General features: G+C 42.7%; 1 protein-coding gene across 3 annotated transcripts in view; it reads right to left on the minus strand.

Annotated features, from left to right (window-relative positions):
* The window catches only part of MYLK3 (myosin light chain kinase 3), a 138,246-nt gene that overhangs the window by 15,609 nt on the left and 100,926 nt on the right, over positions 1-21,711 (minus strand). The gene's annotated exons all lie outside the window — the stretch shown is intronic.

A 21,711-nucleotide genomic window follows, 5' to 3' on the forward strand; every position in this document is an offset into this window, starting at 1 on the left:
ATAGGAACTTGAATTTGAGACTTTTAAACTTTCCTGTTTCCAAGTTTCAATCTCCTAGGGATCTATTTCATTCCTTTTTGAACACTGTTTTGAAATTTCCTGAAAATAACATGCCACCATTACAAAAGATATATTACCTAAATTTACCAAAGGAGGACAAAGATAAAGGGAACGCCATACCGGGAGAATTGGATCTCACTGGTATACTGGAGACATCGCAAGAAGATTTATTGCCTAGAGCAACTTTATTGGTAACTTTTGTCTTTCTTCAAGATAAAGAAGCAATTCTTCGTCTATTCTATAGGACTGAAAAGGTGGAATTTCATGATTTCAAAATTTCTATATTTCCTGATGTATCTAGGTGGACACAAGCCAGACGTAAGAAGTTCTTGGCTTGTCGTCAGTCTGTTTTGAGTTTAGGGGCAACTTTTCAATTACGTTTCCCCTGTAAATGTTGCATCACTTATCAGAGTAATAGATATATTTTTTATGAACCTGATCAACTGCAGTTTTTTCTTGAAGGTAAAGTAACCACAAGAATTCCAGATACCTCCATCGAATCAACCCAGTAGGCCATTAGTTAAATAACTCCAACTGCACTCTGTTATTTGTATTGTATTAATTTAGTTTATTTCTTGAAACCAACTACCCTTGGAAGTGATTGATTCCTTCTCCCCCCAGATTGTGGACTTTATTCATAGTTACTATGTGGCATTATTTTATAATTAATATTTGTTTTTCTTATTGGATTGTTATATTTCCTTCAAGTACTGATTGACATGTTAAATTGTAAAAGTATAAATAATAAATTTAAATAAAAATAAAAATAAAAAAAAAAAACCAAATAGTCCATACCTGCTCCACATCCAAAACAGTAAAATCCAAATATTTCTGAAAGCTCCCCTTTACTGTTTTGGATGTGAAGTGCATCTGGACTATTTTTTGGATGCAGTTTTGTTTTTGGCATGATTTTCACTGAAGACTTGGGGACTGGGGAACACAAGATTTTGTTTGCCAGATAAGACAGAATGCCATGGCACATTAACTATTGCCTTCCTGATCAGGAGAGGACATCAGAGAAAGCAGTTATTTATTTAAACTGGCTTGGGGCACATTGACATCTTATATTACTTCATTATAGTAGGTCTTTGATTATGAGACAATTTTTGTTTATTTTTGTACACATCCAGGGAAGGGGAGGAGGGGGGATATTTCTGTCCTAATTTTGTCCTTTGAGTATTTACATCTGGGATGGGGTGGGGGGAGGGGGGAAGATATTATTAATCTGAATAGGGTAAGGTTATTGGGTAAATTTGTGTTTGAATGTGCTTTTATTGACTTATATGTTACATATTTGTGTCTTGCACTGTTGACGTTTGGAAAATTAATAAAGAATTTTTTTTTTAAAAAAAAGAGAAAACAGCTGAGATAAATATTTTTCTTACCTTTTTACTCTGTTTATTCATAATTGGAGGTAGGGAGGGCGTGTGCTATGATGTATATATTTAACATTTTTTTAGTCCGTCTATATAGCATTGCTGATGTTGATTTCACTGAGCACACATTTATATTTATCCTTTTTGTCATCATTTTAATATGTGTGTTTTTGAATCTACTTGAATTCTCTTGTATTCGCAGGGGTTAGGGGCAGAGCCAGCCCATGAATATTAAAAAACCGCGAATAATATTTGGGCTAGTTCTGCCCCTAACACCTGCTTCTCCCGGCTATTTTAATCCCTGAAAGCCCCCCTTAAGCCTTACCTAGTGGTCTAGTGGGTTTTCAGGCAGGAGCGATCTTCCCATGCTCCTGCCCTGTGCAGATCGCTCACAGGAAATGACTGCCTTGAGCTCCCATAGTCTCTCGAGCTATTTCCTTTGAGCGATCTGCACGGGGCAGGAGCGTGGGAAGATCACTCCTGCCCTGAAAACCCGCTAGACCACCAGGTAAGGCTTAAGGGGGGGGGCTTGCAGGGCTTAAAATAGCCTGAAAAATGAAAATGCATTTTTTAGTTTAAAACCGCGAATAAGCAAATCCGTAGATACGGAATTCGCGAATACGGAGGGGGAAGTGTATATTGTTTTGAGAATTGAGTTATATATTTAGTTTAAAAATAAATTTTTATCATGATTGTATTTATTTATGTGTATATTATGACATTTTACTATGAGACCTAATTACTGAGCTGTGTTTTGTGTTAACACAGCATTTAACATGTGCTAATAATTAACATGGAGAGACTAGATAACGACTATGCTTTAAAGTTAACATGGGGGTAACGACTACACATTAACCCCGAGATTTGCATGCCTAAATTTGGGCATGTTCTCAATCAGAGAACCAATTGCTGAAGTTAATTGGCATGCAGGATTTGCTCATGCATCTGGCTGCATGCTACTCTAAAAGGCTGTGCACATATCTCAAAAGGAAGTGTGGTCATTTGCATGTCGGGAGCATTCCAAAAAGTTGCGCACCAGCATGTACAACTGGTTTCAGCAGGCGTAGCTCTAGTACTTAAAGTATGGGTGTGGGAATCAGCTCTAAGTGTAATTCTTTAAAGTGCTCAAGTGCCTAACTGTAAAGGGGTGGGGAATGTGAACGGGGCATGGGTGTGTCACATACATAGGCACCAAACTTATACAATGCTGTAAGTTGAGTACCTACTGTGCTTCCCCGAAAATAAGCCCTAGTTATACCCCTGACCCCCGAAGCCCCTCCCGAATATCCCCTGACTCCCTGACTCCATCTCTGGATTTGCCAGCAGCAGCGCTTCCCCCCCCACTGTGCAACCAAACCCCGCTGACCCTCCCACCCATCTCCCTGCTTAGCATCTTTCCATCTCTCCCTCCAATCTGAACCCTGCTGACCCTCCCACCACGAAACTGACATACCTCCCTTCAAACAGCAGCGTTGTCAGCGTCCTTCCCTCTGCCGCATCATTGATGATGTCATCAGCAACGCAGCACAGGGAAGGCCCCGATGGAAGAAGACTGCGAAGCAGCCTGTTTAGAGTGCTACCGATGCTGCTGTTTGGAGGAAGGTATGTCAGTCTCACGGTGGGAGGATCGACGGGGTTCTGCTGCACAGGGGGGATGGGAGGGAGGGATAGAAAGATGCTGCTCAAGGGTTCTACTGCACAGGGGGATGGAAGGGAGGGATAGAAAGAAGCTGCAGAGGGAAGGCACAAGGAGATGGGTGAGAGGGGAGGAATGATGCTGCACAGCTTTGTAAAAGGAGCCCTTACTAAACAGTTAAACAACGAAAAAAAATAAAGAAATAATTAGTAGTAGTAGTATATAAAAATATCTCTCATGCATAATCATTGTGTTAGCCCTGAAAATCTGACAGGCTGGGTATGCCTCTAGGAGAGGATAGAGAAGGAAATGTTGAAGGATGCTGGAAATGGTGAAGTGTCTCCATTCCCCATTCCTCACAGGATCCCTCATAAGAAGTTAGGAGAGATTTCCCTCTCCACAATAAGTAGCCTTTTAAGCCTCCCACATATGGCATATTTTTCTGCTGTAAAGATATTTTCTTTTGAGTAGTTCAGGTTTTTTATCTTGCTCTGTGCTGAACCATGCAGTGTGTGTTTGTAGCAGGAAAAGAGACCTATGGTATCTGAGTAAGTAGACAACCAGAAAGTACTTAACTTGAGAGGATGTTGGAATGGCAAAAGAACTTGTGGAATGACACGGGGTCAAATTTTTTCCTGTTACCGAAGGAACTCAATTTCCCCATCCCGTCCCCACGAGTTTTGTTGCTGTCCCTGTCCCCACCCCATTCCTGTAAGCTCTGCCTTAACCACACAAGCCTCGAACACTTATGATTTTAAAGTGTTTGAAGCTGGTGCAGATGAGGACGGAGCTTATGCATTGGTGGAATGAGGCATTATGACATAACAGTCTGAGCTCTAGAATGTTGCTGCCTATGATTTTAAAGCGTTTGAGGCTTGTGCAGATGAGGACAGAGTTTGCAAGAATGGGGCAGGGACAGGAAAAGAACTTGTCGGGATGGGATGGGAAAATGAGTTCCCGCGGGGACAGGGAAGCATTTGTACCCGTGTCATTCTCTAATAGCAAGCTTAAGTAAGCACTGATATCCAGCAGATGTGTCAGAGTAATTTTTTTATTTGGAAATCTCATATCTAGAAGAAGACAGAGAAATCTGGAGGGCTCTGTAATGGGGATGGCTTGTGTTCAGATGTCTCAATCATCATATATGCTTTGAATTATCTATGTGAACATTGATATTACAAAATCTACCACATCCATGTACTGAGTTACTGGAACTAAGTTCAAGTGCCAAAGCTGAATTGTTTGGCATCCTTAATCGGAATGCCATGCATCTTCTTTGGAAAGAGCTTTCATGCTAAGTGTTGCACTTCAAGGTTCAAAAAAAAAAAAAAAAAAAAAAAAAACCTAACTAACTCATATGCATGAAAATAAACAGTACTCTACTACCTGCAAATGATATCTCACCAGATGGTTACAAAAGAGTTATGATGACACAAGAACTCCCTGAATGTTTTGATATACGGCAGCTAAAACTACACCATAAATTAATTTATATATATAATTCAAGAAAGTGTGGGAGACGAGAAGATAGTGGATGATGTGGATGGGCAGATTGGATGGGCTATTTGGCCTTTAGCTACCATCATGTTTCTATGTTTCTTATTAAAATTTATGTGACAGTTGCCAAAAATGCTCCAAACATACATATATAATCCAAAACATAACAGTTTTTCTCTACAGAAAAATATGCTAATCACTTTAGGCTCAACGTTGACCCATGACTACAGAGTTATAAATTTTTCCGATACAATGATTTCATTGATACATTTGATGCTCAAAAGCCAGGAGAAAGCAGCTATAAAAATCCAGCTTAGGAAATATATGGCCTTCTTTCTGTACTAGATACATGCATATATTCCACCTGAATGGCTATAGCTGGCAAGTAGATCCTTCAATGCATTATAAAAAGACTCATAAAAAGATGAAATTGCATGCGTCAGCCTAATCCTCTGTTACTGGTCAAACTGATATGTCCCAGGCACCCCATGCAGAAGGCAATAAGAGTTTCATTGAATGTGTGCTTGGCATCCTTCAGTAGAGCCAGTTTTTTTTGTGAGTTCCTCTGCTGAAATTAGAAACAGTAGGGGGGGGGGAGTTGCGCTCATTTGAAATGACATACGAAATATCAAATGGTATAATCTATGTTGCTTTACATCATTTTCAGCTTGGAATGACATAAAAAGAAAACCAAACTCTGTGTGGGGTTTTCTCAACATTGATAGCGTGTATTATTCTCATACTTAACGTATACAATGAATAGTACTCACTAAGCAGGAACTGTACATACCAACAAATACCTGAAATGAAATACTTCCCAAAACCCAATCAACGAGGAAAAAAAAAATTGAAATCAGAGCAACAAATTTTCCAATGCAAATTCAAAGTCAGCAGCTCTGTCATGATGCCAACTCAGATGTGTTTTACCCACATCTGACTCTTGTTTTTACTGTTTGTTTCTTTACTAGAATCATTTTGATAGTCACAAGAGCAATTTTTCAACAGCATCTCATCAGGAACCTGTCTGAATTATACTACTCGGGTCCCCTGACGCAGGGAACGAAACGGGGCCATGTTGGGACCCCCTAGTCCTGCTTAAGCTAAGTGTTATTTCAGCACATAGTACAACACACAGTGACTCTCAAATACGTTAAAAATCTTTATTATGAAAGTTTTTTGAGACTGAATCAAGCAATATTCTGTGGAGTTAGTGATCAAAGTTTTTATAAAACAACAATGACTGGAAGGTGAACTCTTCACCCAAGGGAGGTATTCAAGCCTTCCTTACAGAGTTCCACATCTCTGAGTATTTTTATAAACTTTATTTTGATCATTCTCCATGAATTTTGTTACCAATGTGGGTCAGTTGAATGATTTGATATTTGAGCACAGATAATTCGGCTTTTTTTTTTTTCTGGAGAGAGTTTAAGCTCCAGAAAAGTTAATGACATCAATCCAGGACTGGATTTTTCCATCATGAAGGTCCCAGTTACACTGGCCTGATATATGAGCACTGCGAGTTTCAGTGGATTACGGATAATCCTCAGCAGTAAGAGCAGAAGAATTAAGTGACAATAGACATTGAATACGCTAGGATTAAAAGCCATCTGCTAAATGTTATCAAGCAATTCAGTTTATGTCTGTTACATAGTAACTAGGGCTATGCTTTCATTTTTAGACGAATAGTAACACAATAAATGAGGTTCATATACCTTTCAACAAACCAAATGATTAAAGGGGTGAAATGAATTGAATCCTCATTGGCATATCTAGGTTATGTGACACCCATGACCAATCATTTTTTTAACACACACACACCTCATATAAAAAATATTTTTAGTAATTTTATTTATTTCTTTAGTTTTATATCCCGTCCTCCCCAGAAAGTTCAGTTTAACATTCACAGTGTTACAATATAACAATACATAGGGTTACAACCTCTCCAACCCCGTGCCATCGCTGTGGTATAAACAAAAAATACATTTCCTCTCTTTGTTAGATCCTAGCTCATGCTCGCTGTATAACACCAGCGCTGGGAGGAAACACATTTCAAATCTGACATATTGTAGTCACAAAACAGAAAATACAATTATTTTTTTCTACCTTTTGTTGTCTGATCATTTTATTATTCAAATCATGTTGGTCCCAGGCTCTGGTTTCTGTTTGTCTTCTGTTAACTCGCTCACCAGCATCTCCTGCCCATTTGACGTTTTCTTCTTTCTCCGTGCTGAACATCTATTTTCCATTTCTGTCCCTTCCCTTCCACTGCCATATCCAACATTTCTTTCACACTGTCTCCCATCTCTTTCTCCCTGCCTTATGCCCTGAGTCAAATCTCTCTATTCCCCTTCAAGCAGAATCTCTCCTTTCCTCCCCTCCATCATCATGTGTAACATTTCTTTCTCTCTCCCCATGCACCATCTCCCCCCCTGCCCCCCCCTGCCCTCCACCCTATGTCCAACATTTCACCTTCTCTCTTCTCCATGCATGTCTCCCTCCCCTCCACCATATGCAGGATTTCTTCCTCTCACCCCTTTCTACCTCTGTTGCATCTCCCTTCCTCTTCTCCAGTTCATGTGCAACAATTCTTCCTCTCTCCTCCCCTCCCCCCTGTACAGCAGCTTTCTATCCCTCCTGTGTAGCAGTTTTCCATCTCTCCCTCCCATCCAAGGCCAGTTTTAGACATGCTGGGGCCCAGGGCAGAAATTATGGAGGGGACTCTTGATCCTCACTCCTCATTGCCTCCTTCCTCTAATCTCCTCTCCTGCCATTACCACCGCACATAAAAACAACTTTAAATGACTTCTTCACACACAAAACACAGGCCTTTACCAAATATAGAACTGGGAATCCCAAGAAATTAAACTCAGCAAGAAAAACAGATATGCTCTTTTTGTACTGAACACACAGGGGTCCTGGGCCCAGAATCTCCTAAAATTTGCCACCTCCCTTGCTGGTGGGGCCCCAAAGTACTATAAGTTGAAGACCACCTCTTCTGGTCTGGCAGCCAGAAATCTCCAAGCTCTGCAGCTAGCAGCAGTGGCACCAAGCTACAACCAGCTGCAGAGCTTGGAGAGTTCTGGCTAATGGACTGAAGGAAGAGGTCTTCAGCTGCCAGGGCTTTGGGATACCCCATCTACTTAGTTATTTATATTTTGCATTTGAGCAAGGGGCATGGGGAAGGGCAGGATGGAAAATTTGATCATCCATTTTGGGCTTAGGGCCACTGCCCAGCCTCCTTCCTCCCCCCTTCCCCCATCAGCTGTCTGCTAAACCACTGAACGCAAAACAAAGATCGTGATAAACATATCCCAAAGCTAGCATATTCTGGCTAATAAATGTAAAATAAAACACTTTCTACCTTTGTTGTCTGGACATTTTATTTTTTCCATCATGTTGGTCCCATTTTGTCACTTCTGCTTTCCTGTGTCTTCTCATAATTCTCTTTCTAGTGGTTGCTGTCCATATGCCTTTTCTCCTCTCTCCTGTCTTGTTTCATTTCCTCTCTACACCTATCTTGATATATTGATCTGACCTTTTTAGCTCTTCTCACCCTTTTTTTTTTTCTGCCTCTCCATTCACTCAAATTTCATCCTTCTTTTTACTTTTCAGCTACATGCCAACTTTCCATCTCCATTTCTCATGCTCTAGCTCTCCCATTTCCCATTTCACTCCTTTCCCAGCCTCCTGGTTGCTTCTATCTATTCCCCATTACTACATTTCTACCACTGTACTCACTTCTCTCTCATTGTTGCCTCATTCAACTTCTTGTCATCCCTATTTTGCCCTCATCTACATGGCTACATCATTTCCAAAATCCCCCTCCCTCTTTCCATTCTTATCAGGCTATATCTCTCTGTCCCTTTCCAGCATCCCCTAGCATCTTCTTATCCAATCTCTCTTCTATCATGGTCTCCCATTAGTCTATCTCTTCTTTTTTCTCTCTCACACCCTCCCCCAAAGTTCAATATTTCTCCCTGAATAACATGGAAGGAATAAAATAGATGCTGCATTTCTCTCCCTTCTACCGCCAGGCTTAACATTTCTTTCTCCCTTCCTACCCCAGAGGTAACATTTCTCCCTCCCTCCCATCCCAAGGCCCAACTTCTCTCCTTTTCTCTTCCCAAATGCCCTTCCATCTCTCTCCCTCCCTTCCTGGTCCATCATCTCCCCCTTTCTCTTCCCAAATACCCTACCCTACCCTCCCATCCTATATCTTTCCCTCCATCCCTCAGGTCCACCATCTCCCCCTTTCTCTTCCCAACTATCTTCCCTTCAAGTGGCTCTTTCTCCCTTCCTGCATGCCACCTCGTGTCCAACTTCTCTCCTTTTTTCTTGTTTCCCTCCAGACCTTTGCTCACCATCTTTCTAAATCTCCTGTTTCTGGGCCTCACAAGTTCTTCCCCTTCATGTCACCACCCCCACCCCTAATCTAGAACTTCTTTAAACCCCTTCCCCTATTGTACTAAAAAAAATAAAGCTAACTGTTCCAGAGGGCTTCCTCGGCCGGCATGCCTTCCCTTTCTTCTTCTTTCGGCACCAGTCCGACGTTGCCCTGTCTTTCCCATCCTGCTGACAAACTGACCAAAGCACTGCCCACGGCCTCCTCCATGCACTCCTTCCACTGTGTTCTGCCCCCAATGATGCAACTTCCTATTTCCTCTTGGGCTTGGACTGCAGCAGAAAGAAAGCATTGAATAGTCTGCAAGCAGCTGGTCAGTCAGTTTGTCAACGGGACAGAGAAGACAGCAAAATGGCGGGAAAGAAAGGGAAAGGTATGCCGACCCACAGGCCTCCCCCGAGCCATGGGGTACTAATGCCAGCCCTGCTTCCATTCCCCTGTGCAGCACCTCCGGATCCAACCGACACCCCCCCTTGATATTTTTTTACAGCCTGCTCTACCAGGGCTTTTCTCTTCTGTGTCATCAGTGATACGGCAGAGGGAAGGCCCCAGAGAGCTACAAGAAGTAGAGTGTTCTTTCATTGTTGGCAGCCTTAACTTACTGCTCTGCTGGCATCAGGCCTTCCTCCCACTTCCACGAAGGCAGGACCCAGCAGAGAGGAAGGCCCGACACTGGCAGAGCATTGGAATTCCAGCTGAGCCTAAGGAAGTCCCTGATTGGCTCAGGTGCCTCAGGCCCCTCCCAAGGGAGGAGCCCAGGGCACCTGAGCCAATCAGAACCTTAGGCCCTTCCCCGTGCATCACATGATGCACCGGGGTGGAGCCTAAGGCTGGCATTGTGTCACGGGCCGAGCAGAGTAACATGAGCAGGAGGACTTTGCAGTTCCTCCTGTTCCTGAAGACTGGAGGCTTATGAAGCAGGAGGGATTGAGCACTCCTCCTGCTCCCAACTTTTAAAGGTATGGGGAGGGAGGAGGGTGGGCCTGGCTGATGGCAGTGGGGGGCAGCGTTGGGTAAGTTGGGGAGAGGAGTTCCAACGGCAGTAGTGAGTTGGCATCCCTCCTGCCATATTTGCGCAGGCAGCATCGGGCGGAGCGGCTAGTGGCAGGAGGGAGTGGGCATCCCTCCTGCCATTTGTGGGTCGGGGGGGCTGGCAGTTTTTTGACAGGTCTGCTTGGAAAAAAAAAAAAAGACAGGCAGACCTGTCAATAACACAGTTACCAACAGGTCTGCAGCATCAGATTTTAAGATAGTAAAATCTGATTCAAAATAGCCAAGCAATTGTTAGTGAATCAATCGCTTGACTATTTTGCATGGGTTTTACTAATTTGCAAAGTTGGATTGGATCGTATCATTAAGTGGTCGATGGGCCATTTAGTGTATCGGGTCGGGGAATGATCGTAAAACCAGTAAAACTAGTTTTGCGATCGTCGGTACAGGATCGGAAGGTTTAGTGAATCTAAGTCAGTCAGAGAGCAATTGAAAGATAAACAGGTAAAGAATCGCAGCACTCTGGTGCAGCTGTTACTCATCAGAGGAATTGGAGAGCTCTTAATGGTGCAGGAAACTCAGGAGGACCCACTCTGCTCACTCCTAGGAAACTGCTGGAGTGGCAGAAGAATTCAGACTCGGGTTCTGAAGTTATAAGATTCCATCTGCACATTCTGTACCATCTGCGCATTTGGTGCCAGTGTCTGAATGCAGAAGTTACAAGTACAAAATGTCCCAAGCAGCATGTCTAAAGATGTTATACAAAATGTCTCTAGAAAGTGGCTCTGAAAATGCCCATGACAAAATGTCTCCTCAAGAAAATGAATATATACAACAAAGAGTACATCAAAAACATTCACAAAATATCCTTATATTGTGGGGATTGAACCTCAAACACCGGTTCAAAAATTTCCCACTAGGACTGTGCTCATATATTCAAAGATACGAATTATAATCGAATTAAGCCAATACTTAGCTTTCACCAGTGATGATATTCATTACCTCAGCAAAAACATCAGTGTATTGCAGGTGTTCGAGGCTCAATCCCCACAATATAAGGATATCTTTGTGAATGTTTTTGATACACAGTACACTTGTTTCAATTATTTGGTGAACATTACGTGGAATTGAGCAAGTGGTGTTCCACAATTTTTAGATTGTTGTATACAACAAAGAGACCAAATATGTTGGAAGAGAAGTGCAATTTATTAATACATGATTCATCATTTTTGCTGCCTGAGCGGTAAAACAGCTGCTGCCATGAAACTCGAGCGAAAAGACAGTGCTGTTGTATAGTGAAGTGCAAGAAAATCCCTATAATACACCTAACACTACATATGTCCAATCCTGCTTTTAAGTCTGAAATGTCTAACATTATATTTTGCTGCCTTTTTAAGATTCTGTTTGCTGAATTTCACTGCCTTTTGTAAGATTCTATATGCTGTATCTCTCTACCTTTTTGTAAGACTCTATATGCTCTTTGTAAGATTCTATATGCTATATCCAGGACCTTTTGTAAGACTCTATATACTCTTTGTAAGATTCTATATGCTGTATCCCGGACCTTTTTGTAAGCTTCTATATACTGCATCCCGGACTTCAACATATTGTAACTCGCTGACTGTCCAGCTCTCTTCAGTGTGATCCGCCTAGAAGTCTCACGACTATGGCGGTATAGAAGAATAACGTTATTATTATTATTATTATTATTATTATTATTAATAATACAGCTATCTTGGTGAAACATGGCCACAACAGGCTCTTGTATTAACAAATTGCACTTCACTTCAACTTATTTGGTCTGTTTGTTGTATATCTGTCTGACTAATAGATCTTTGCCACCTGTTGTTTCTCTCCTCAAGAGAATGACCGTCTAGTAAGAGCATACAGTTATCATTATACTCTTTGCACTAAGGGGGCATTATTCACTAGAGCCAATCAGCGCAAAACATGAAAACAATTTAACACAGGTTTACAAAATGAAAGGGAAACTGGACCCGTTTTCCCATTTTTGTGTCCTGCTCTGTGTTTGTTGTAGGCGCTACTGATAAGAATAATATGCAAGGAGAAAAAAAAGCATGCTTTTCTCATGCTTGTCTGGGAAATTTCCTCCCTAGCCAGCGCAAAAATATATGGGTTAAAGAGACAGTATTTTAGCAATGTTATCCTAGGCCCAAAGCCTAGGGTTACCAGATTTTCCTGAAGGAAAATCTAGCCCATGACCATGTCCCCAGGCCCGCCCAGTTCCATCCATGTCATGCCCTGAACCACCCCCCAGCCCCACCCTCTTAACCTGTTTGTGCATTTGGGATGGCATCCACGCAGATGCGACACGATATCTTCGCGCATGTGATATCACCGCGTTGCATCCACGCATTCGCGGATGCTGGCCCGACGCTGGAAGCTTTTCAAAACCCAGACAAAGTACCAGGTTTTTGAAAAGCCGTCCGGACCCTTGGACATATCTGGGGAAATCTGGACTTCTGTTAACCCTACCAAAGCCTAACTTGTAAAAGAACAGCCATGTTTTTCTGGAGTGCATCAGGGACCTTAGGTCTCTGTCTAATTATCATAGGCAAACTTGTATACGGAGACAATCAGATAGTCCATCAAGTACCCCTCAAATGCCAGTGCTGACCTAACTCTCTGTCCAGAACATCTGACCTCACTATGCTCACTGAATTTTGCTTTTTAACCATGGTCATTCCAGCAGGTGATCACAATGCCTTTTTGGGAGGCTGATATAGCCATACCACTGTTAGGGTCAATCTTCCCTACCCCTTCTACCACACATTAACTGTTGTGTCTGTGTGCAAGCCAGTAAATAAAGGCAGTTTGGGCCTCATTGAGCATGTAACAATATTTTTCTTTTAGCCACACTGCACCACTACAAGATAAAGAGGAAGACTGATGAGATTCTTAAAGGAAAGGACACAAAATTTGCTTTCAATATCTGTAAAACCTTGTTAATTTATTTATTTTTTTTGAAAAACCAACCCATAGCCTTGCTGGTTTCTTAATCCAAAGCTGGTTGCTCAAGAATATTAAAAAAAAAAAAATTGGCTGTGTCAATGCACACCCCACCCATCTGCATGTGACAGGATATAGGAATAAGCTGATTATTTTCAAAGGCAGCTGATTTTTGCCCATCAGCAATCATCATCAGCTGGTGATTATTTCCTCCCCCTCATCCCTCTTCAGTGATTGCCCTGGCCCACATCTGCAGGTCTTCAAGGAAATACATCAGCTCAGCACTGCTAGCCAAGACTGGGGCTAAATAGCTCAGCTTAGTTAGTTCAACCGAAATGTCATGCTATGTAAATTCACAAGCTGTTAAATTAGTTGTATCCGATGCATAGAAAATGAATGCTCTTGACAATGTGTTTGCAGTGTGAGTTGTCTTTCAGCCAATTTTCTAGACTTTAGAGAATAGCTTATGTATACTCAGACCTTACGGCCTCTGATTTCTGCTTACTTTTTAAAACACAGAAAGTAGATGTGAAGGAACCGTATGTGCTGGGAGGCAAGAGGCTGATATGCACGGAAGGGGAGAGAGACCTTGGAGTGATAGTGTCTGAAGATCTAAAGGCGAAAAAACAGTGTGACAAGGCGGTGGCTGCTGTCAGAAGGATGCTGGACTATATAAAGAGAGGCATAACCAGTAGAAGAAGGTGCTGATGCCCCTTTACAGGTTGTTGGTGAGGCCCCACTTGGAGTATTGTTTTCAGTTTTGGAGACCGTATCTGGCGAAGGACATAAGAAGACTTGAAGCAGTCCAGAGAAGGGTGAAGAGAATGATAGGAGGTTTGTGTCAAAAGATGTATGAGGAGAGACTGGAAGCCCTGAATATGTATACACTAGAGCAGCGATGGCGAACCTATGGCACGCGTGCCAACTGTGGCACGCGAAGGCCTTGCAGCTGGCATGCGCAGGGCCGCCATCAGGGCAGTACTACCAGGGGGTGCACAGGAGAGAGAGCTGAACGAGGACGATGGGGGACCCGCGGGGTTAAATATAACTCGAGCCGCGAGGCTCGTCTTCTACTCCGACTGCCCTGCCGCTCACACAGCCAATCGGAAATCTTCCCCGACGTCAGCGCTGAAGTCGGGGAAGATTTCCGATCGGCTATGTGTGCGCGGCGGGACAGGCAGGAAATAGAAGACAAGCCTACGCTGAGAAAATTGCTAAGATGGGCTGGGAGACAAACGGGGAACACAAAAGGGGGAGGGAGTGCGTTTTGGACACAAGGCATGAACTTGGGAGAAAGGAAGGGAGGGAAAGAGATGCTGAGGTGGGGGAGGGAATGGGTTTTTGGACACAGAAGGCATGAACTTGGGAGAGAGGAAGGGAGGGAAAGAGATGCTGAGGTGGGGGATGGAATGGGTTTTTGGACACAGAAAGCATGAACTTGGGAGAGAGGAAAGGAGGGAAAGAGATGCTGAGGTGGGGGAGGGAATGGGTTTTTGCACACAGAAGGCATGGACTTGGGAGAGAGGAAGGGAGGGAAAGAGATGCTGGGGTGGGGGAGGGAATGGGTTTTTGGACACAGAAGGCATGGACTTGGGAGAGAGGAAGGGAGGGAAAGAGATGCTGAGGTGGGGGAGGGAATGTGTTTTTGGACACAGAAGGCAAGGACTTGGGAGAGAGGAAGGGAGGGAAAGAGATGGTTGTGTACACGGGGAATAGAAGAAAGGAGAATTTTTGGTCATAGGGAGGGAGTGAAGTACAGACAGTGGCATACCAAGGTGGGGGTGGGGGCGGTCTGCCCCGGTTTTACGCCCCAAGGGGGTGCACAGCTGGCCACCCTCCAGTGTTCTCCCTAGACTGGCAAACTGCGTCTCTTTAGCCACTTGAGTGCCACCACCGCCATTGGGAACAGGCCGGTGCCAAGTTCTCCCTGCTTTTCCCTGTGGGGCTGACCAACTCTCGCCACCCGCGTCAATTCTGATGTCGGAGAGGACGTTCTGGGCCAGCCAATCGCTGCCTGGCTGGCCCAGAACGTCCTCTCCGATGTTAGAATTGACGTCGAGTGGCGAGAGTTGGTCGGCCCCGTGGGGAAGAGAAGCAGGGCGAACTCGGCGCCGGCCTGTTCCCGATAGCGGCAGTGGCAGCCTATTCCCCAGTGGCGGTGGCAGCATTTTCCCAATGGTGGTGGCATAGGGGAGGGCAAGGAGAAAGAAAGAAAGGGGGGGACAGGGAGCCAAAAAAAAAAAAAGAAAGAGGGCTGGGTGAAACAAAGAAAAATGGGGCACGGAGTGAGAGAAAGACAGACATACAGAATGAAAGGGGGTATGGAGAGAGAGAAAAAGAAAGAAGGGGGCAGGGTGAAACAAAGAAAAAGTTTGGGGAGGGAATGAGGTCTGGAGGAGAGAAAGCATACAGGAGGCTGAAAAAAGGGAAAAAATATTGGATGCACAGTCAGAAGAATAAAGTGCAACCAGAGACTGATGAAATTACCAAAGGTAGGAAAATGATTTTATTTTCAATTTAGTGATCAAAATGTGTCCGTTTTGAGAATTTATATATGCTGTCTATATTTTGCACTATGGCCCCCTTTTACTAAACCACAATAGCATTTTTTAGCGCAGGGAGCCTATGAGCTTCAAGAGCAGCGTGGGGCATTCAGCGCAGGTCCCTGCGCTAAAAACTGCTATCGTGGTTTAGTAAAAAGGGAGAGGGAATATTTGTCTATTTTTGTATAGTTGTTACTGAGGTGACATTGCATAAAGTCATCTGCCTTGACCTCTTTGAAAACCCGCGGAATATAAATGATAATTAACATTTTCTCTGCGTACAGTGTGCTTTGTGTTTTTAAAATTTTATTGTTGGTAGATCATTTTGACTTGGCCACAAAGGTAAGGGGGAGGGAGGGGAGCTGCTGAAAGAGTCTACCTTGACATGGTTGCAGGCATACAAATCTTTTGGTCAAAGAGTGCGGCGACAGAGAAAAGTATGTGTGTATTCGGCCCATGAATGAAATCATTAAAACATTATAAATTGCCAATAAATTGAAATGAAAACCAAAGGATTGTGAATCAAATTGATTCTCTGATAATACAAAGATTCCAACCTTTAAAAATGATGTTACATAGTTCAGGCAACTTTATAAAGAGTTTTTAGATACTAAAATCTTGTTATTAAGGTTTAATTGACGTGCTGGCACTTTGAGGAAATTCTTTGGTTTTGTGCGGCAGTTTGGGCACTCGGGCTCAAAAAGGTTAGCCATCACTGCACTAGAGGAAATGAGGGACAGGGGAGATATGATTCAGACGTTCGAGTACTTGAAAGGTATTAACGTAGAAAAAAATCTTTTCTAGAGAAAAGAAAATGGTAAAACCAGAAGGCATAATTTCAAGCTGAGGGGTGGTAGACTCAAGAGCAATGTAAGGAAATTCTTCTTTACATAGAAGGTGGTGGATGCCTGGAATGCGCTCCTGAGAGAGGTGGTGGAGAAGAAAATGGTGACAGAGTTCAAAAAAGCATGGGATGAACACAGATGATCTAGAACAGGGGTAGGGAACTCCGGTCCTCGAGAGCCGTATTCTAGTCGGGTTTTCAGGATTTCCCCAATGAATATGCATGAGATCTATTTGCATGGACTGCTTTCAATGCATATTCATTGGGGAAATCCTGAAAACCAGACTGGAATACGACTCTCGAGGACCAGAGTTCCCTACCCCTGATCTAGAATCAGAAAATAATAGTAAATATTGAAGAACTAAGGCCAGTTGTTTAGTTGAGGATGGGCTGGGGAGAGCTTCAATGGCTGGGATGGTGTAGATGGGCTGGAGTGAGCTTTGACAGAGACTTCAGTAACTGGAACCTAAGCACAGTACCAGGCAGAGCTTTGGATTCTTGCCCAGAAGAAGAAAAAAAAATTTTAATTGAATCAGGTTGGCCAGACTGGATGGACCATTCAGGTCTTTATCTCCTGTGAACTACTATGTGAACCTTCTGCAAATAAATGCATGAGCCCCTGCAGATTACACAGCATCCTGGAAAGATGATTTTGGAGATAATGTGCTCAAAATCAGAATAGTTATCAGTATCGTCTACTGTTAAGACATGTTTCTCCACTAATTCATGCTATTTTAGTATAGCTACCATTTTATGCAATGGATTTAACAGTAAAATAACACATCTTAATCGTAGCCCACATTGATAATGTCTTTTATTAATTAAAGAAAAAAGAAATGTATCTAGAAATTAAAATCACTGCTATATATAATAAAAGTGAGCCATATACAAGGCAATGAAGCCATTGTGAGATCATTGATGAGGTTGGCTTTTAGGCGTTGGTGGAATGAGGCATTATGACATCACAATATCAGCTCTGGAATCAGAGACTGAAACTCTTCACACTAAAAGGGAAAGTTTTATCATTATTATTTTACCACTAACTCATGCTATTGTAACAGAGTTCCCATTTTTTGCAATGAGACCTAGTGACTTATAACTGGAATTAACAGTAAAATGATAGGCCCAATATTCAGGGTGCCAAATGAATTACCGGAACACTCGGGTTTATCCACAATGCAAACACATGTGAAAATGATTACTAGGCTAGACAAGCATGTCCAAAACCTTTCTTAGAGGCACACCTATTAGATCAGGTTTTCAGTGTTGTCACAATGAATATACATGAGATAAATTTGCATAGACTTGGTCTACAAGACATACAAATATATTTATTGCAGATAACCTGAAAAGCAGATTGATGAGATCAACCTCTATGGCAGGTTGGTTCCAAAGTTTAATAGCACTTGTTTTTCCTTTAAAAATGTTTTTGTTTCATGGTAGTGAAAAGTGCCAGACTGACAGCACTGGAAAGCACAGTTAAGAATCTATAACAGGGATTATCCAGGGACAGCAGGCAGATATTCTCACATTTGGGTAATGTCATCCATGTAGACTGGTACAGATAGTATTAAAGTGTACTGTCAATTTAAAAAATATTCAAAGTCTTCAAACTGCCCATATTGCACATACCTGCCTGAAGTCGGCATGCAGGACCATCTGTTCCATAAAAAAGCTACAGTGTTAACTAGGGGAGATAGGAAGGTTGTGAGAATATCTGCCTGCTGTCCTTGGATAATATCTGTTACAGGTAAGTAATTGTGCTTTATCCCAGGGCAAGCAGGCAGCATATTCTCACATGTGGGACTCACTAGCTAGAACCATAAGGGTTGGAGGGTAAGTTGGCTTTAGATAGAAAATAAATTTTGCAGAATTGCTTGCAGATGTGATACAAATTAAGAAGATCACCTTCCAAGTGAGATCTTTAAGGATGAAGTCGCAAGTGGTTCAAAGGGAGGCTTCATTAGGGTTGAAAGTATAATGGTTAGATCCCAAGCAAAAAGGTCCACTTCTGAGGTCCCCCACTGTACAAATATTTGATGAAACACAACTGAGTGTGTGACCATTCATGAGGTTGTAATAGCCTGCTTACCCTGTCTGCTAGGACGTTCTGTTTTTCTGTGAGATATACTGCTTTGAGGAATATGTTGTATGGGATCGCCCAGGACCAAACCATCATCACTTCCCAACAAAGGAGGTTAGATCCTGTGCCCCCTTGTTTGTTTACATAGTTTATCACCACCTGGTTGTTCATCCGAATAAATACTACTTGATTGAGGAGGTGCTCTTGGAATGTGATGAGGGCATTTTGAATTGCTCAAAGTTCAAGAAGGTTGATATGGAGAGACTTCTCTTGGTGATTCCAACTGCCTTGAGTATGGAGACTGTCAAGATGGGCTCCCCAACCTAATCCAGAGGCATCTGTGGTCAATATCTTTTGATGCTGTGGACTGTGGAAGAGAAGACCTCTGGATAGATTGGTTGGCGATACCCACCACTGGAGAGATTGGCGAAGTGGTGAGGTTACTTGTATACGGTGAGAACAGATTGGAGGATTGTGACCATTGAGTTGAAATGGTCTGTTGAGGTACCCTGAGGTACAGATGAGCAAACAGAACCACATGGACTGTAGATGCCATGTGACCTAGAAGGCACATCATCTGATGCCCCATGATATACTGAAGAGAGAAAACTTGTTCACAGATGTGAATCAGATTTTCTGGTTTATGTTGTGGTAGAAATGCTTGAGATTGAGTTGTGTCTAGAAGAGATCCTATGAATTCTAGAGTTTGGATCATTTGTAGATGGGATTTCTCATAGTTGGTTGTAAATCCCAGAAGTCCTAGCAGCTGTATTATTGCAGTAATGGTCTGGTGAGCTGGAAGAGGCGTCAGACCCTTAATTAGTCAATCATCCAGATAGGGGAAGACATGGAAGCTGTAAGAGTGGAGTCATGTAGCCACCACCACTAAACATTTTGTAAATACTCTGGGTGCCAATGCTAAACCAAATGGGAGCACCTTGTATTGGAAATGATGCATCCCATTTGACAGCACATATATTTTCTGTGTGCTGAGATTATGGGAATATGGAAATATGTTTCTTTGAGATCTAGAGAGCAAAGCTAGTCATTCATCTGTAACAGTGATAACAAGGTTCCCAGAGAGAGCATGCAAAACTTTTTCTTCACTAAAAATTTGTTGAATGCACAGAGATCTAAGATTGGATGAAGTCCTCCGTTCTTTTTCAGTATGAGGAAATACTTTGAGTAGAACCTCCAGCCCTTCTCTGGAAGAGATACTTTTTCAATGGCATTTAGTTGGACAAGAGCCGAGAGCTCTTGGTGATGGAGAGCTGTCTGATGGGAATCGAAAGATTACTTTCTTGAGAGTGGTCTGGGGGTTTTGTTTGAAAGTGAAGAAATAACCTTGTCTCACTACTTTGAGGAACCACTGCTCTGTTTGTTTTTTTATTGCTTTTTCAAAAATACAATTAACAAGTAACCACTTGTTATGGCAATAAAGATTAATAATCTACATAGATTCATAAATGGAAAAATAAAACAAACTAAAGCAACATTCATTATCTTCCTTAGTCTTTAAACAATGAAGAACATGAAGTACATGAAGAAGAACACGGTACTACTTGAAAGGGTCCAGAGAAGAGCGACTAAAATGGTTAAGGGGCTGGAGGAGTTGCCGTACAGCGAGAGATTAGAGAAACTGGGCCTCTTCTCCCTTGAAAAGAGGAGATTGAGAGGGGACATGATCGAAACATTCAAGATATTGAAGGGGATAGACTTAGTAGAAAAAGACAGGTTGTTCACCAAGGATGGTTCTGTTCCAAGGATGGGAGAACGAGAGGGCACTCTCTAAAGTTGAAAGGGGATACATTCCGTATGAACGTAAGGAAGTTCTTCTTCACCTAGAGAGTGGTAGAAAACTGGAACGCTCTTCCGGAGTCTGTCATAGGGGAAAACACCCTCCAGGGATTCAAGACAAAGTTGGACAAGTTCCTGATCAACTGGAAAGTACACAGGTAAAGCTAGACTCAGTCAGGGCACTGGTCTTTGACCTAAAGGCCACTGCAGGAGTGGACTGCTGGGTACGATGGATCACTGGTCTGACCCAGCAGCGGCAATTCTTATGTTCTTATCTGTCTTATAAATCTGGTGAAAGACAGACTTTCTGGTGGTGACCTTCTTCAAGGAGGAGGTGGAGATGGGTCTGAAAGGATGCCATAAGAACCCAGGTCCGATAGTTCCTTATGATCTGAGCAGTGTTGAAACAGATCAGAGTCATAATGATCAATGTCATACCTCAGGGATCGAGATGGTCATTGAGGCGATGATTTACGAGAAGGACGTCAAGAATGGGAATGTTGAGGACTATTCTATGAGATATTGCATGCAGAGTGTCGCTACTGAGATCTGGAGTGTCTGGAGAGTGAGGATGAACTTTGCTTCCTGGATGATTGTCAAGGCACCAATCAATGACAATGCGGAGTCTGAGACCTGGCCCTAGGTAGCAATTGAGAGCTCTGCTCAAACTGGGTTGGTACCAACAGGTTTCTGCATTATGGACTTCTGCAGCATCTCAGCCAACTCCTTTTGTAAGAGTTCTCAAATTTGCTCTTATCAGGAGAGTGTCGGTACCGAAGCAGCTTGCAGTACTGATGGCATAGGTTGTACATGGTGTTGAGGTATTGGTGACCTCAATTTCAAGGCACACCTCAAGGGAGACACTAGCTGAAGGGATGGAGACCTGGTTCGGTACATCATCACTTCAAATGCCTCTAAGACACATGTGATGACACCAAAATTGTGCACTCGGTGTAACACGCACAATTTGTGTACTACAGTTAAAGTTATTTTATTTGATATACCACCATTATTAACAAAAAAAAAAGTCAAATCAAAGCGGTTAAAAATAGAATGAAAAGTTTGTTCAAATTAAATAAAACTTATTGGGTATAAAAGAAAATGAAAGAAAGAATAAATACTGAAGAAAAAATGAATGGGAAGGCAAAAAGAAGGGGAAAAATTTGACTCACTTGTAGATAATTCCAAGAATACAGCTTCTAAGCTCCGCAGATAACTAAGAACTGATGGTGCCAGGAGCCAACGTCGGGCAGGAAGGCACCGGCGCATGTGCAGTATGGGCAGTCTCGAGACTATGAATATTTTTTAAAGTGACAATACCTTGTCCGTATTGGGCTCCATGGATGACATCACCCATATGTGAAATTATGCTGCCTGTTTGTCTTGGAATAAACCACAATCCTCCATTTTTCACAGAATGGGTGCAGCATATACACCAGCAATGGAAGCTTCCTTCGCACTGTCTTGCAGATATGCTTTGGCTCCACTCAGGAGAGAACAGTTCTAAAGATAA

Source organism: Geotrypetes seraphini, chromosome 4, assembly GCF_902459505.1.
Source record: "Geotrypetes seraphini chromosome 4, aGeoSer1.1, whole genome shotgun sequence".
NCBI lineage: Eukaryota > Metazoa > Chordata > Amphibia > Gymnophiona > Dermophiidae > Geotrypetes > Geotrypetes seraphini.